This window comes from Gossypium raimondii, chromosome 9 (genome assembly GCF_025698545.1).
Source record: "Gossypium raimondii isolate GPD5lz chromosome 9, ASM2569854v1, whole genome shotgun sequence".
NCBI lineage: Eukaryota > Viridiplantae > Streptophyta > Magnoliopsida > Malvales > Malvaceae > Gossypium > Gossypium raimondii.
Genome location: NC_068573.1, coordinates 36602834 through 36616484, shown reverse-complemented (window position 1 = coordinate 36616484; position 13651 = coordinate 36602834).

The window sequence follows — 13651 nt, the reverse complement described above, 5'->3', positions numbered from 1 at the left end:
TTGGTCCCAGCTTCACTGTTTTTATCGTAACTTTTTCATCGCAACTTTTTCCTTTAAGTCTGATGACAAACTTACCTCTTCCTTGGGTGGAAGCCCCTCCGATGACTCACCAAGCTCAGACGTTGCCTTTCTTTTGACTCCGGCTTGCTTTGGACAGTTCCGCAACTCATGCGGACCACGGCACAATAAGCACTTTACTCGCTTCTTTTTTGCTCCTCCTTGCCCTCTTGGCTTCGGATTTTCTCTTACTCGAACCAAGCTTCTTGGGCTCCTTATTTGCTCCATCGTTCCCCTCGATGACAGACTTCCTCGGATACTTCCGCAACCTATGCGGACCATGACACAAGAAGCACTCCACTGGCTTCTTCTCATTTTCGACCTCCTTGGCTTCGACACCCCTTGAGCTCGAACCAAGTACCAAGGCCTTATCCACTAGCTTCTCCTTAAGCGCGAATTTCTTTGGACATTTCTTCAACATGTGTGGACCGTCGTAGAGAAAGCATTTCAGCTTGTCCATTTTCCTCTTGGATTTCTTCTTCCAAACTCGTGGTTTCTCATTACCACCATTGTCGCCGTTGCCATTGCCATCAACAATATCTTCCTTGTGATCCATTTCACATACGCCTCTTTCCTCGGACTTGGAAGACCTAAGCTTGTCTTTCCTTAGACCAAGCTTAACCACAGACTCAACTACCGTCATGGCTTCCGACAGCTTTTGGACACCTCTTTGTTCCACCTCATGTCTGACCCACGGCTTCAAACCATTCTAAAAAGCAAGCAATGCTTCTTCCTCGGTCACCTCTGAAACTTGGAGCATGAGTTCCTTGAACTCTCGAACATACCCCCCACTGTGCCCTGTTGCGTTATCCCTTGCAACTTTGCCTGAGCTTCTTCCTCGGCAAACTCTGGGTAAAACTGTCCCTTCAATTCGCATTGGAACTCTTGCCACGTCTCAATCTCACCTTACCTTTTATCTGTGGTCCTGCCTCGCCACCATAAAAGCGCAATGTCAATAAGAAACATTGAAGCAGTGTTTACCTTAATCGCATCATCCACGATGCCTTTGGCACGGAAGTATTTTTCCATCCTCCACAAGAAATTGTCCACATCGTATGCAGACCTTATCCCCATAAACTCTTTTGGCTTCGGGACATCCTCGTTATTGAATGCTACATTTGCCACTCCTTTCCCCACGGCTGCTCGGCACTAGGCTAGCTCTCCCTCGAGCTCTTATATTCTTGTGCTCAAAGCCCTCGTCGTGGCCATTGTTTCCTCCTTCAAAGCCATCATCATGGCCTCGAGAGCATCATTCCTTTCCGACAGCTTATCGCTGTATGAATTAAACAACTCGTTTACCTTATCTATAGTGGAATCGAGAGACATCTTTACATAGTCTCTGGATTGCTCCTTCCAATTTGCTATGCGATCCTCGACCCCATCGAGTGCCTCCTTCACATCCTCCATGGATCCCTCGAGTTTACCCACACGTTCCTTTACTGCCGATAATGTTTCCTTCAATGACTTCCTCGCCCACCTTTGTTCGAACCCTTCTTTCGACATTCCAACGGTGCCTTCAAACCAATAACTCAGATATCACTTGGTTCGAACCAACAGCTCAGATACCACTTGTCACGGGGCTAGAGTTTTCTCTTGCAATCTGTGTGGCCTTAGGCGATCCGTTCGTCCAAACTCGCCTAAGTCAACCTTCACTCAAGTGAGGTTTCTTAAAGAACTCCTCCAATGCACCAAATTGAAGAGCGGAAGCGATTTATGCTAAAAGAAACTAAACCAAAGAACAATAGAAAGAACGCTCGCAAAGTGTTTGAGTAAATGCTCTCAATTCTCTTATTCACAAAGAATAATAAAACAATGAATGGAGTGAGTACAACTGATGGGGAGGCTCTCTATTTATAGTTGAGCTCCCTCAAAACTGATGGTCAAGATACATTTACATCGACGGACGAGATTAGCCATATCCCTTTATTTTAGGGATTTACAAGATATGCCATATCAAATCTAATCTAATCTTTACAAGATATGATTCCCTCTATCTTCTAAGATTAGTTACCATATCAGCGTGAGTTGCCATGTCTTCATTATCGGGCCAACCAGGCTTTAATCTGACAGGCTTCTCTAATAGCTCTTTGAATTGGGCCAGTTTTCGTGGGCCAAATGATCCCCATCTGAGTAATAAACCTCCATTGGATGCATTTGGTGCAATGGTCAAGGACTTTACTGCGACCCGTGACACTAGTAGATAAGTGAAGAAAAAAGTAGCATGTGCTCGGTGTTCTTAGTCTCTATGTGTTTCATAATCTTATTGAAAATTAACAAACCAATACCAACAAGAACAAATGAAACTACCTTATATAACAAAATTATCATTATTTTGTTAACAACCGTATTTTGTGTGTTTGGTAGCCATGGCTTATAAAGCAGCATATGTAGTATTAAGTTCTAAAGTTTTGAAATATTGTCCTTCAGGCCAAGGTAATCAAACTTTGTTTATGAGTTGAGAGGCCAAGTCATCATAATCCACGACATAGTTATTATCATATTCACCTAAGTGATGCAAGAACTTATCACTCCAAGACTAAAGGTAAAGAAATGTCATCTCACATAGGTTCGCATATAGAGTTTAGTGTCCCTGTCTATGATAGATTTTTAAAGATTGACATGGAATTACAACATTAGGTTCTTCAAATAAGGTTTAACATAAGATATAAAGAGCATGAGATCATTTTGTTTTAGAAAAATGTCAATATCATTCTCTATAAACCTAACTTCTTGGACATTTCTTTTATTGATAAATCCTTTCTCTACCATGATCTTCATCCTTTTGCACATGTTGGAGTGAGAAATCAAAGCTTTCTTTGTCCAGGAATAGGTTTAAAAGCCTCAATAACTTCTTTTAGAATATCTCATACAACAGTAGCTTCCAACTTATTGTTTCTTTTCTTAGTTGAAGAGGGAAAATTTGTATTTTAAAATGGTGCTTTGCAATTAAAAGTGCCAAATTAGACAATGTAACATTGATTTCATCAATAGAATCATTTGTACCTAGGGTTTTTCTCTTTGTTTCTACTCGCTTCTTCTTTGAAACTTCAAGAATAAAATTTTTCTTTCCTTTCTAGCTGTCTTAAACTTGGTATGCTCAAACTAAATTTCCTTAGTAACAGAAACCATAGTTCACCTTTCAGATATAGGTCAAATTGCAACTAAGGTACAAACTACCTCATGCTTTGCATTCTTAGTATAAACATCAATAATTGGCTTACCTTGTTCTTTCATTGCAATAATTTTATCAACAAGCTATCTAGCCTTAAGGTTAACTTAAAATGGTTGAGGCTCAATTATGGAATCAATTAATTGATCAAGAATTTTATATTGGTCAGGATGTGGTGGCTCTTCAAGTAAATAATATAACTCCTTTAGCTTGTCTTCTCAGTTGACACAACCTCTACACCTTCTTGAGCATTCTAAACATTCTCAATGTACTTAATCGCAATAGTATTCTCAAAAGAAAAATAAAAGTAAGATCCAAAAAATCATCAACGGTGAGTTCTTGGGGGAATAGAATGATTAGCTTTTTGTTCACTGCCTTGTTTAGTTGCAATTAGTGGTACATCTGACAGTGATTCTTGAACAAGTTGCTCATGGTTCTCAACTTGAGGTAGATCTAAAGAAGTTCCTTCGCCACTCTCCTTAGACCTTCTTCGAATTAACGACTCAAATGAAAGAGACCTCGATGAGGATTTCTTAAAGGTAGAATGATTGAAAGGTTTAGTTTGCTTTACACAAGATATTGAAGGGACTTCTTGAATTAAGTTAAAAAAGGTTTTCTTAGGTGTGAAGTTTTCTTGAATGTTGAATCTTGATTAAATGAATCAAAGATAATTTAATTTCTTTAAGACTATAAATTTGGTTGAGAAGAGTTCAATTCTCATTAAACCTCAATTTTAAAACTTAATCACCCAAAAACATTTTTAGAATTTTCTATCCAAAAATAAAGAAAGTAAATTTGGAGCGAATTAACTCTCCCCAAAAAACACATAAGGACACAAAATTTTAATTAAAAAAAGAAAAACAAACATCACAAAATGGAACTAAAGGACTGAGTTTGTGTTGTACCTTAAATGGTATCAAGTTAAACTCGATATACTTCAACCTCATTCCTTATTTTACAAACTTGGTTACTTCTAAATTCTTGGTAAATAAATCAACCAACTGGCTTTCAACAGACACGATGCTTTATTTTAATCGTGTTAGTTTCGACTAAATCTCTGATGAAGTGATGTATGATTTTAATGTATTTGGTCATTGAGTAAAGCCCAAGGTGCTTTGAGATGTTTATTGGTCTGCTACAATTTGTTGTGGCAAATTAGAGTCTTTTCAGCACTTGACGAGCTTGTTTTCTAGCTCTTTTATAAGTTTTTATTAAGTTTTCAATTTATGTATAATTTCCACAAAATAAACATTTTTACGCAATTTTTAGCCATGTGATGACCTAATGCAGGACATCGATTTTGAATTGAGAACGCGAAGGATGACGACAGCGTTGCGACACCGGTCTTATGGTGTTGCGACACCAAGCGACAAACAAAAATAATTAAGTCAAGGGTGTTTTAGTCCGTACAATAAACATTTATCAGTTTTTAGGGTTGTAATTAACCTAATTAAGTCATACAATTTTGGGTATAAATAGGTGTGTTTAGCCTCACTTTAGGGGGCTTGGTCAAGTGAGCCACTTAGTTTAGTTTAGGGTTTTTATTTTCAATTTTTATTTTATTTCAATTTAGTCTTTTTTATGTTATAAACAGAATTTGTCACATTCCAAAATTCAGGTAAGAAATGAGCCTTGGCTTAATGGTTAACACTCACTCCTTCTCTTGTTCATCCCAAGTTTTAAATTTTGAGTGCTAAATTATGTCAAGTTAATTGATCTAGTTTAGTGGTTAAGTGATATAATTGTGATGCTTGAGGTCTTGTGTTTGATTCATTTCCTTGAAAACTTTTATTAATTTTGTCTCAATATCTAGCTTGACATGTCTAGCTTATCTTTAATTTTTGTACGTTTGTTGATAAGAATGAGCTTGCTGGTTCAATGATTCAGCATTCCCCTATCCTTTTGGTCCCAAGTTCAAATCATGTTCTGTGCAAAACTGGAATTTTTTTTTTTACTTATTTCTTGTTGTGTCACCCATGTTGCCAGAAAGTGAGTCAACTTCAATTCTAAGCAATCTAATAAGGATAACAACAAAATAGGATGTGGTGGGATTTAGTTAATATTTTTAAAAAAATAAGATTATCCCTTAAAATTTCTCAAGTGCCGTCCCTTTCTCTTACCCCTCATTCTCTACTTTTTTTGCACATTATTTTCTTTTATTGTTGTAACTCTCTTCTGCTGAATTTTCTTTGTTTTCTGCACCTTCGCATCTATTCTTTCTTTCCCTTTTTTCCTTCGTTTCCATAAGCTCGCAATTAATACTTTGTTGTTCTTTTCATTTGTTGTCCTATCTTCTGTATCGACAACCATCACAATCTGCCGCTCCTTGCATGCCACCAATCGATGGCAACAATAGCACTTTTCAGCAACCCTTTGGTGACTCGTAGCTGATTCCCTCAACAATTAACAACCTTTATTTGAAACTCCTAGCCCATCCTCTACATAGATCAGGTGTGGGTCATTCTGTTGTGTGTTTAAAAGTATTATGTTAATATAATTTATTAATACAGCATGTTAGTTGCTAGTTTTTTGGGATTTGGCCGAATGGCCTAGTAATGTTAAGGGACTGTCGTGCTGAGTAAGTATTAAAAGGACATGGTTGTATGTTAAAAGACCTAAGGTTTGTTTATTGGATATGTATGTGTGGACTGATTGTATGTCTGATATGAGTTGATTGAATGCACGATATGATATGCTTTGAATGTTCAATATGCAAACCGATATTGATTTATGAATTGCATGTTAAGCGTGCTGTTGATTTTTATATTTACCGTATGCATAATTGTATTATGCCATTGTTCTGTATCTGTTGATTGCATGTGATGACATGCCACTATACCATACTATATCTATTTTTTCCATGATTAATTCTATTACTCCGATAAATATGACGTTGTATATGCATTAGGGTGGGATATGATTATGTATGATTTGGTGGAAGTTCTGGTAGACTACGATCTATGATTCTGGTGGTTTACTCGTAAATTCTGATTTAGTAGTTAAACTACATTATTTGTTTCTGGCGGTATTTCTGCAATAAATGTGGTAGCTTGTCTGCATAATTTCTGGTGGCTAAAGACCACGATTTTGGTGTGTTAGGTGGGAAGGGTTTCTAATTACCCTAATTGATGTGTTGGGTGGACGGAGATGATATGTAGCGGATGGGGGTAGGATCTGTTATGTTGAAATTTTGCATTGCATCGGTTGATCATACTCATGCTCATGCACTGGTTGATAATAGCCATGCTTATTAAGAATTTTGTTTTGATGTCACTGATTGATGATTTGCTATGTACCGTTGTTAGCTTTACATGGATGGCTTATTGTTTCTCTGAGAATATCTTTATGTCTGAATTGTTACTCATAAACTCACACTGAGCTTTTTAAAGCTCACCCCCTAATTTTTTCTTTTCAGGTAATACTCAAGATTAGGATCGGACACGACATTCGGAAGGCTCGTCTCGGACATTTATAAATAAAATATTTCTTTTAAAATGTTATTATCATATTATTTTTGGGACTGTAATGTTTTTTTTTAACTATGGCATGTGTTTGGTTTTGGATTTTGGGCTGCATTATTTGGGATTTTATTTACATGCATGGTATTTATACTGAAAATCGATCAAACATATAAACTGATTTTAATTCATAAGAAATATGGATTTGAAATATAAATTACAGATTTCACGATTTTTCCACTGTGTAATAAAGAAAGAGTTTTTGAAAAATAAATCAACAAAATAGAAACAAAATCAATTGAGTTTTAAAAAATATCACGTTGCGTAATAATTCTTGGCCGACTTGATAAGATGTTTTATTTAAACTAAGGAAAATGCACAAGTTTTTCTAAAATTAGTTAGAATAGGAGTTTTAAAAGAATTTGGACGTTTCACTTTGCCATTTCAGTGACCAATGTAACCTTCAGCATCTGGCTATAACGTCTAGGCCAGGTTTGGGGTGTTAAAGAATTTTGTATTTTGTCGTCTAATAATCCTTGGCCGGCTTGATAAGATGTTTTATTTAAACTAAGTAAAATGCACAAGTTTTTCTAATATTATTTAGAATAGGAGTTTTAAAAGAATCTGAATATTTCACTTTGCCATTTCGGTAACCAATGTAACCTTCAGCATCTGGCTATGACGTCTAGGCTAGATTTGGGATGTTACAGAATTTTGTTCTTTGTTTAACTTGGACTTGATTTCGATCCAAGTCTTTAATTAAGTAGTTTTTTTATTTATTTCTTTTTGGTATTCAATTGCAATCGGGATTATCTTCGCTACTGTCAAAGGAAATCTGGCTTTCACGCACAAATCAACATTGAAACAGATTCATTCTCTCATTCCCTTTTTCATTTAATTTTATGCTTTGCACGTTAAATATGAAATTAGGGATAATTGCATCTAGATCCACAAGTGATTAGTTTCCTTAGGGAGATTAACGAGCGGATGTAGGAATAATTAACGAAAGAATTAGGGTTTGAGTCTGAGTTAGTTAGCTTAATTATTTGCGATTAAACTCTAGGATTGACGACCCTAAGAAGTAATTTAGGATAAATCGTAATTTATCCCGGTCAAAAAAGTGAGGTCGAAAGATAAGCGTGTATTGGTCGATTAGTTAATTAGTTAGAGGCCGAAAGATAATAACTGGTTAATTAATAGCTAACTTGATAAAACTCGAGTTCTAAAGTTAATTAGGAACATTGAAGTGAGTTAATCTTCTGCCTAGTTTATTGGATTAATTTTGATTGTTAATTGGTTGTCTTTAATTTTTGTTCATTTATGTTATTTTGATTAATTACTTTTATTTTGGTTTCTCGTAATATAATTTTAGGTTATTATTATTTAACCTTGTTAGTGTAGGAAACGATCCTTGGAATACTTCCCAGAATGTTTCGTTGTAACACTTTACTATATTACAAATTGACTCGTATACTTACAGACACTACTTGATTTTATATATTTTGCTACAGTATTTTTAGTCTAGACATCCTCACGTCTGGTGACAATCATTGATTGAACTGAATTTTTCACAATAAAATTTTCTAATCGACAATGCAACTCTAAAGTCTTCAAGAATTTATTTCATCCAAAATTTCTATGCACAACAGTTTCCAGCAACTCTACTGACAATTAGATTAAAGATTGCTTTTTATTCTACCAAAACACCAAATTTGTTCCAAGACAAAAACAACCTCCAGATGTACTTTTCTCGTCATTCAAATTGTTGACCCAATTAGCATCATTAAACCCAACCATACTCATGTTGGTGTCCTTTGAAATCTAAATTTCAATGTCCAAAGCCCCATTCACGTAACAAATCTAATTATACATTATTTAAGTCTAAAAAGTTGTTTTTATATAATAATAGTATTTTAATTTTAGGATATATATAATTAAATATAATTATATGTTCTTATACTCATTTCATTTAAATAATTTAAAATCTTGTCCCTATACATTTTGATCTACTAAGTAATTAGCTAAATCACATAGTATTTTTTATTAATTATTTATACCGGTTAATGACCAATCGGCTATAAATGATAATAATAGTATATATTTAATGTTAGTGAGAGAATTATTCAACAAATATAGAATGCTAAAGTAATTAGATAAAGTTGTTTAGGACGTTTATTTTTCTTATTAATTCTATTAGTAATCATATTGCCAAATACTTTTTGGACCATCATGTTATATATACGATGATTTGATTTTAGGTTTTGTTACTTGTTTAGAGAATGTATTTTCTTGATAACTTTTATAATAATTGTTACCCTTTTAGAGTTTAAAATATGTAATTGTGTAATTACTATTTATACTATAGGAAATTACGATAGTCAAACACGTCTAAAGAATTAGAATTCTTTATATTTTCATCCATTTACTCTACTATATCTAAATTGTTTAGATAGTGGAAATTGGGGTTGTTATATCAATATTATTAACATATTTGTAATAATGTATATGCTATCTTAAAATAATATTTTGTTTATCTAATATAACTAATATCTTCATATTATTCAAATCGAAGTAATGATACTCACTTCAGAGTTTTTAGCTGTGTATACATATATTCATACCACCAATTATAGAAATTTTATGCAAGTTTTATCATATTTGAGTTGTATCTAAATTTATTTTAATTTTAATTTGAACATATTTTGATTATTAATTTGATTGTGTTCTGTAATACTAATTTTAGTTGTGGTTAATTAAATTTATTAATTGGAATTGTAATCTTTCAAATATATTAATTATGAATATAAATAAAATAAAATCAATTTTCGCATCTTTAATTTAAGCTACTCCCAAAATTTTATTTAGTCGGTGAACCAAATGGTCCAAACATGGTCCCTATAATAATGAGAACTAAAAGATCCATATATATATATATGCTTTAATAGCCTAACCAACTCAAAAGGGATGTTTCTGCATTTCACTTTCACATCCTTAATCATTATTATTATTTTCGAAAGGAACATCATTTATTAATTAACTATAAAAATATATTTGTCTGTTTGTTAATCTCATTTTTCACGACGGAATTATAATTAGTCACTAATTATTGTTTTATATTTGTTGATACATGTTGGGGATTAATCCATATATGCAATGAAAAAATAAAAGTAAAAGTAGAGAATATCAAATATAAATATTTATGTCAAAAACTCCTCCAAAGTTGAGGACAAAAAATTACGGGCAAAAGAGACTTCACTAAATGAGTAAAAACCAAAAGAGTACAAGATGAAGATAATCTCAACAAATAACCCTATACCTTGAAAGAAAGAAAGGACTCTAGCTAAAACTTGAAATTTCCCAAAATTCCCAAAATTCTCTCGATCTCAAGGATGATAAAAGATCATTATTCTAGGTTACAACAGCCCCTTTTATAGGCTAAATTCGTAGAGTAAATATGACTAAAATAACCTAGGCTAATCAGAGCTTAACTAGGAGAAGAAAACCCGGTTGAATTGGGGAACACGTCGTCACGTCGCAACGTTGCATGCACCTTGTCGGGACGTCATTCTTCGCATTATCAGGATGTGGCCAATCTTTTTGTCAGGACGTTGTGGTCGTCTTGTCACAATGTCGACTCTTCCTCGTCAAGACGACGACTCGTAAATACGAGGCACACTCCAAAAATCTCCACCTTGACTCATATTTTCTCATATCTCCTTTTTCGAGCCCATCACGGGTCTATCTAGACCTTTGTAGGATACTCACCAAGTCCAAACCGATGTTTGAACTTGAAAACTGAAAAACTCTTAATTACAGATCCACTGCCTAACCTGAAAGAGTCGAATTTCTTAGACTGACATCAAGTCAACTCTGACTCTATAATTGTCAAGGAAATTGCTGCTACACCAATCTCGGTTGAACTTTGAAGAATATATAGACTACCAGTCTTTCAACCTCCCATCAAAATGAGACCTCCATGATATACCTTAATGCCGCTTGACTCAATAACGATTCTACACTTTTTTTTAGTCCAACATACTCAAGGAGATGAGGTTTTTCTCTAAGTTAGGCACATGCCTGACATCTGACAGTGTCATTATAATTTCATCGTGTATCCTGATCTGAACGGTACCAATATTGGTTATCTTACAGAGTGATCCATTCCCTATACATACAACTCCACCTTCAACTGAGTTGTATGTAGAGAACTAGCCCCTATTAGGACATATGTGGAAAGAAAACCCCGAATCCAGAACCCACTCGGACGTAAACTTAAACCATTCAGCCGTAGACACCAACAAAAAATCATCATCCTTGTCTTCAGCCGAATTAGCATCAACTACTTCATCTCCTATTCTTATTTTGTAGTTGGTAACAACTTACCTTAATGTAACATTTCTTCTTGCAGTAGCCACATACCTTGTTTCGATTCCTCAACCTTAAACCAGTCTTGCTTCTCACAACAAATGCCAAAGGTTTCCAACCTAAACTGTTATCCTAACCAAACTTATTGTCGAGTTTGTCTTTGCTCAACAAGTTTCCCTTCACTTTCTCGAACGAAAGCTTATCTCTCCCAAAAATCAGGGTTTCTCTGAAAGACTTATATAAAGGGCAAAGAGCACAATAGTAGTATGGCCTGATCTTCATCATCAATTTGAACTTTGACGTTCTTTAGATCATTCAAGAGAGAAACAAACTCACTGATGTAAGCCCAATGGAGTCATATTCTTTTATACGGAATGTGTACAATCGTTACTTCAGTACCAAACGGTTAGTCAAAGACTTTGTCATATATAAGGATTCTAAATTGCTCCATAACCCTATTGTTGTTTCTTCTAAAAGTACCTCTTGTAACATATTGTTCGTAAGACACAACTGAATTGTAGACAAAGCTTTCTCACCAAGCTCATCCTATTCTGACTAATTTAGGTTTTTTGGCTTTTTCTCGGTGATGACCTTTTTAGGCCGTTCTAAACTAGAATTGTCGTCATTAAAACTTGTCATAAACCAAAATTTGTGTAACCTTAAAACTTTTTGATAAATGGCTTTAAGGTATCCACAATCTACAATGTGTTAATAGGGAATGGGGTTGATGATTTACACAAAGTGTTGAGAGATGCTAACAATAATTTTGATGAGTTTTGAAAACTCTAAAGAACTTGATTTGGATACTGATGAGTGAAGGGAGGCTTAACCTTCTCCGTTGGTAAAGAAGGCCTTATAGAGGTGATGAACTTAGTGTGGCCCCATCAGACAACTACCCTATTGTATAGGGTACGTGGTAGTTCTAAAGTGTTTTACTATAATGTGATGTGATATAATCAAATCATGCTGCCAAGTGGAAGGATTTGAAGAGCTTTGTTATATGTCTTGGGATGTGATTAGTGTCACGAGTGGGCCTTAATGTGACCTAGTGGTGATTCTTATGCTGACAAGTTATTTATTAGTTAAAGGGGATTGACTTAGGTAGATGCCTTAGGTGAGGTGGTTATATATAACAATCGTCCTCTCCATTATTCAAGGAAGTTATGAGGTTGTTTTACTTGAGGTAATGGTTTTGAACAAGATGCCGATTTGGAGGAGATGTTATGTGTTGTTGGTAAGCCTAAAAAGGTGAGCTTCTGTGTTGAGCCTAATAGGTGAACTAGGACTGACGAGGCTTGAAAAAGTGAGACTGAGCCTAAAGATACGAGCTTGTATAGATGAGACATAAAGAGGTTGTGCTTGGAAGACAAGCCATGGTTATGGAGAGGATAACGTTTGATAAAAATGGTTTAGAAAACAAGTTTGTTGCATGGTGAAAATTAAAAAAATTATAAAATTGAGCTTTTGTGTCATTTATAGCAATAAAGTTTACCAAACTTAGTACTTGTGTTTTCCACTAAGCAATCAGGTCGTTTCCTTACTTTCAACCAACACGATATTTTATGTTATGCTTGAAACCTCGATTTGCTTAGAGAGTGAACTATAATCAAATGAACCGAACACACAATAAAAACTTTTAATTTTCAAATGGATAAAATTAATTCTTTCTATGCACTAGAAATTTGACTCAAGTACTCATGAAAGATAAATTTTACTTAAGAAATAAATCTCACTTTAATTCGACATAGTAATTATGCTCAAAGTGGTATATATTTTACTTAGCCCACAATCCTTATTTACAGAAAAGAAATTACAAGGGTTCTACTTGAGCAAGATGTGACAAAATAATAATATTTTAATAAAAAAACACTATGTACTACTAGGCTGGGACTACATAAGGTGGGTGGTGGCACCCCTCTTTGCGAACCTAAGGTACCGCCCACCACATGTTTAACGGGTCTATTAGGCTTATTTGTGTATTGAGTGAAATTATAAGTGTATCACCCTCATAGGATACCTTTAATATCTTTGGGCTGAACCCGCTCACTCAATATGATTGTATTTTATATCATGGTAACTATTGCATATTCCTTCATGAAAAAGTCAGTTACTAATAAATAGTAATTAAATCATTAGTCTTAGACAAATGACTCGTGGCCATGTTACTTTTCCATCAACCATACAATGTCGATGAAATGGTATATGATGCGAAATCTCAGGATTGAATTTTAAGAGCCTGAACAATCAATTCAAAGTTTATAACTCTTTCTTGCAACCTAAGTAACTTCTTGCAAGAGTAGCTTCTAAGCCAAAGTTATTGGATTCAAATTTGAAAATTTAAATTAAAAACAAGATAATAAATAAATGGAAAATAAATAATTAAAGAACTAAAAAAATAAACAAAATATCATAGATGGAATGATGCAAAGAAGAAAGAAGATGAATGGTGTCTATGATAAAGAGTTGGACAGATAGCCTAGCCTCCTTTGGTGAACTTGCACCAAAAAAGAACTATATGAGCCTTTAATCAAAACTCCCAATTGAATTGAATTAGGCAAGTTGAAGTTATGAGAAACTAACTCTACGCATTCTTGAAATTGAA